Source organism: Lathyrus oleraceus, chromosome 5 (assembly GCF_024323335.1).
Source record: "Lathyrus oleraceus cultivar Zhongwan6 chromosome 5, CAAS_Psat_ZW6_1.0, whole genome shotgun sequence".
NCBI lineage: Eukaryota > Viridiplantae > Streptophyta > Magnoliopsida > Fabales > Fabaceae > Lathyrus > Lathyrus oleraceus.
In genome coordinates, this window is record NC_066583.1 from 490,144,583 (window position 1) to 490,149,888 (window position 5,306).

Consider the following 5,306-nt stretch of genomic DNA (forward strand, 5'->3'; position numbering starts at 1 on the left):
GAATGTTGTTGAGAAACCCTAATTAGTGAACCAGATGAAAGTGAAGCTCGATGCACTTGTGATTAGGCCATAATACCCTTATTTGTTGATGGAGAGATATCTCTTGAATGTATGAGAACTTGATTCATTGATTATCAATCCAAAACATTGACTGATCAATCCTTTGAGCTCTTTGAGGGAAACCATAATTCACATATGAAACTAACCAGGCATATCTTGATCTTGAGGTTAGCTATGCATGAATGATGTCTAGGATGAAAATGATTATGAAATCTAGGGGTAAAATTTGGGGTGTGACACTTGTCATTTATTAATCCATTGCCACTTGAATTGATTTAGATCTTTGAACATGTTTACACTTGTTGTATTATTCTCACTTGACTTGATCTCATACTAACCCTATTTGTTATTTTGTTTCCACATATGATTTTGAGATTCAAGCGCGCTCCTAACAAGCCATGCCTTTAACCTATTCAAGTTCATACCAATCAGAATAAATGTCATTCCATAAGTCATCCAACACAATGAAAAATGTTTTGTCCCTCAAATTTTTCTTTAACTAAAGTCGAAGAAGATCAAGATTACCGATTTCCCATGTTTTTGAAGTGACAGATTCAAGGAGAGCTTTGGTTACTCTAAAAACATCAAAATCCTCCGATACACAAGCCCATGCTTTGAGATCAAAGTGATGTTCAACTTTTTCATCAATGTAAGCAAGTTGTGCAAGTGTTGTTTTTCGGACACCTCCCATGCCTACAATTGCAACTACGCCCATATTGTTATGGCTAGTACTGCTTTGTGATAGCAACATGTTCATTACTTTGTCTTTATCATCTTTCCTACAAACCATGACATATTCATTGAACATAGGAGTTAAAGGTGTTCTACGAGAAACTCCGACACTTTAATGATATCTTTATTTTCAGCAAAATGTTTGAGGTTTAAGCACATTTTTTTCATTTGGGAATTGATCTCTTCATAGTTATTTGTATAAGGAGAAAAAAAGAAGTTCCAGACCTGTTTAGTTTTGCTTGTAGCTTGCGTGCTCTCCATCTGGCATCGAAGGGAATCATAACTAATTTGGTTTATCAAATGTTTAGCATCGTTGAGAGCATCTTTCAAGCCATCAAGCCATTGTTTGACAGAAAGAGTGTTGATATGCTTCTCCTCTGCAGCATCTAGCACATGTTGAATAGTGAGTAGTGTTTGTCCTAACTGTTACAAGAGTGAGTCATCGAACTTAGTTTTTTTGAAGTAATCAAGAAACTCTTTGGAAGCAAGTTTCTCAACTAAGGTCTGAACAGTTGCAGAGAGGAAAGCACTTCCAATCATAGTTGCAGCCATTTTGTATTATCAAAAGATTGAAGGAAATCAAGATCTATGTGAATGGATAGCAAAGAGTGGTATGTCAATGGTTTTCTTGAGAAGTGGGTTATAGTTTATGTTAGATGGATTCTCTCAATTCATCTTTATTAATACAAAAAAGATATTTGAAACCAAAAAGAAGAAGCCAGTAAGTATATGCTATAGGGATCCATCATTTAGATTTTACTCCCCTGTTTCATAAAAAGTGTCTTATTTGGATTTTTTATCTTTTTTAAAATGATTGTCCTTTTATAATATTAATGCAACATTTATTATTACTTTTCCACTATCATACCCCTATTTATTAACTTTCACTTTATCCAACCACTCTTTTAACTACAATTAATAGTGGAATTCTAGTAAATGGTATTAATTTTATCATCAAAACCACCATATCCAATCATTTCCTCAAGAACCATGAATTGTTCAAATAAGACTTGTTATGAGACGGATGAAGTAACTACTTTGCCACAAGACATGGTTTACAATAACATATTATTATAGACTTGTTTGCTAATGAAGATAATTTTTCCCAATAGAAAAGGGTTTTGTTATTGATCTAGAAGTGTCAATGAAGACTTTGTTACGCATTGAACCACAACATTTGCCGACACATCTTACAATATGTATTCAGATCTGAAAAGGAATCTCAAATTATAAGTTATTTGTGAAAAAAACTTTCAACAGATGATCAAAATAATAATATAATAAGTGGACCAAATTGAACATAATACTTTCAATTTCTTAACCACCAGACCTGTTGTCTGCCATATGAGTATAACTTAGAGATGCATGATTACTTAAGAACACATTCCTAGCTTGGTCTTTATCATCTTCAAATGATGCACACTGTCGTAAAAAGGACCTCAAACTTACGACAACTTCAAATGCATTAACGGTTTTTAGCATCCATCCTTCAGAGATGCATATTTTTTATAGAATTTTTTGAAGATGATTGGGAATATATTGCTACTTTAGAGGAGACAAGATGTTGGGGTTCCGATTTCTTTTGAATAAAATTGTTATTCAATATGCTTTTAACATGTTTTTCATATAACATTTTACTACTTATCAACCATTATCTTAAATTTTTTGTAGATCTCATCCTCACGGAAGAAGAGATCACAAAGCCTACAACAGTTTATGAAATTGAGAACTTCCAGGCTAATAGAAGATCACTTGTTAAATTTGGTTCAATTCCCTTTCCTAAAGGTTATGTTTTCAAACATCTTGGCAATAACCTCATCTACTATCAATACACTACAAATGGATAGAATTGAACTATCTATCATGCCCTTCACTAATTTAACATTTAACACTAAATAAGGTTACAATTGTAATCAATTAATCTGCAATCAAAACATGATTAAATACGCGTGGCATTTGCTTGGAATGATTCCTCATAAATTCTTTCAACCAATAAACACTGACCTTAATATCCATTCTTAGACGTCGCTTTATTATCCTATCGTAACGTTTTCCTTCAAGCATTCATTACTATGCAATTTCTCTTTTCTCAACAGATTGCCTATTTGATTACAATATTTATTGATAAACACAAATTGGTATTATATGATGTATCTTCCTAATTTTCGAATTAAGAAAACAGATTTAAGGAGACGTGAATTAAGCAAACGTGACTTAATCAAACACGATAACGAAAAAGCTACGCTAATTTGATTATAGTTAAGGATCATACAAAAAATCAAATTTAATCAACTCTATCCTATAAAAAATAATCTAATTAAGCAAACGAAAGTAATCGAGTTAAGAAAACGAGTTTACAGGAAGAATTGAAAAGAAATTAAAATTAAACTGAAATTAATAAAAACCTCAAAGTGGAATTCGAATATAACAGACCAGCTCTTTGGGAATTAGCTCTCCATGAAATCTTCTAAGCAATATTGTATCATCAAAATTCAGAATTAAGATTTCTATAGTAATGAAAGACCTAATATAATAAAAGGTAAATTCGGACCCTTATAGGATCCGACCCGAAAATTACAAAAATTGGTTCAAACTAACTATTTTAATTAAGTCTAGAACTTAAACGAATTATTCGATCCTCCTTCACTTAGAATCAACTTTTGACTTTAACATGAAACTTTTAGCTTATCCTCTCAACTTTCCAATGCATATTAGAACGCATCAATCCAATCCTTGTAGCTCAAGTTATGATTTGCATAGTAACAAGGTATGAAATAACTATTTATGCTGAAAATAAAGTACGAAAATAAAATAAAACCAAAAATAAACTTAAATATAAAAATACACTAAAATAGTAAAAATAATAGAATAAACTATAGAGTTGCCTAAGTACAATAGTAGAAGAAGGTGCATCAAAATGCACTGATCAAATTTTCCCACACTTGAACTTTTGCACTCCGAGCAAAATTATAAATTCAAAACTCAAAACAGAAAGAAAAAAACAAGAACAAACAAAACATGCAATTCCAAAGTTTATCAAGATACAAGGTACAAGCATAATTCTAAGTCTAAGCTTCAAGAATATAGTGTTAGTGAGCAACTTCTTGTGACATTCAAAGAAGATAGAAAAACAGATTATCAAATAGTACATCCAAAAGTAATAAGATCCTCCCAGGATAAATTTCACTCAACTCTCAAGTGTTTAGGTTAACTATTTACACTCAAAGCACAACATGAAAGTTAGTACTACCATAAAATTGAAAAGACTCTAACTTCCACAATTGAAATACATGCACACAAAGATCAAAAGGACGTTTCACTACGCCAAAAACTGGAATAGACAGCGTCCCTTAGAGGGCGCTTTATTACAAAAGCGCACTCTAAAGTGAAGAGAAAAAATAAGGAGCATACTATTGGAATAGACAGCGCACTTTAGAGGGCGCTTTTGTAACAAAGCGCACTCTAAAGTGAAGCGAAAAAATAATGAGGAAATGGAGGGACACCAATAGAGGACGCTTTATTGAAAGTGCCCTCTAAGGGTAACCTTAGAGGGCGCTTTTAAAAAAGCGCTCTCTATGTTCATGTACATTTCCAGTTTATAAGGCGCTTTTGGAAAGCCTTAGAGAGCGCTTTTAGAAGCGCCCTCTTAGGCCCCTTTTAGAGGGCGCTTTTGTAACAAAGCGCCCTCTAAAGTGAAGCCAAAAAAATAATAATGAGGAAATGGAGGGACAACAATAGAGGGCGCTTTAGTGAAAGCGCCCTCTAAGGTTACCCTTAGAGGGCGCTTTTAAAAAAGCGCTCTCTAAGTCCATGTACATTTCCAGTTTAGAAGGCGCTTTTGGAAAGCCTTAGAGAGCGCTTTCAGAAGCGCCCTCTTAGGCCCCCTTTAGAGGGCGCTTTTTTTACAAAAGCGCCCTCTAAGGTCCCCTTTAGTAAACATTAAAATTATAACATATACTGCATGTCTCTTTATTTTCCCTCTCTATAAGCTATTTCGTTTACGTAACTGGGTTTTCTCTCTACTGCGATTACTCTCTACTGCGATTACTCTCGTCCTCCGTTCGTTCTCCCTCCCTCACCGTCATCGTCGCCGTCGCCTTTTTCTGCTGCTGCGTTCACGTTCACTGAGTTATCTGCGTCCACCGTCACTGTTCACTTTCTTCTCCATCGTTACCGTCACCTTGAAGGTATTTCTCTTCTCCATCGTTACCGTTCACTTTCTTCATGTGTTTGATTAGGGCATTTTCTAAACTTAGTTTTACATTTTGTGCATTATGTTGATTAATGTTGTTTAGGGCAAACTGAGTTTTTTATTTCTGATTGAAAATTGATATCATTTGAAGTGTGCTTGAGCTTGTGCTTGGAAGTTTGATGATTATGGATGCAAGTTTGTTCATGTTCCAAACACCATAAGTTTGCATTGGTCTTTTGCATGCAGTAGGTGTGTGTGAGTTTGTATTCAATAATGATAAAAAAAAGAGTTTAGATTGTTGTAACATGAGAGAAATGGAAGG

At 33.9% G+C, this 5,306-nt stretch overlaps 1 pseudogene; it reads right to left on the reverse strand.

Moving 5' to 3' along the window:
- Positions 1-469: 469 nt before the first annotated feature.
- LOC127081494 (putative disease resistance RPP13-like protein 1) lies at positions 470-1,400 on the reverse strand (annotated as a pseudogene).
- Between the last annotated feature and the right edge of the window lie 3,906 nt (positions 1,401-5,306).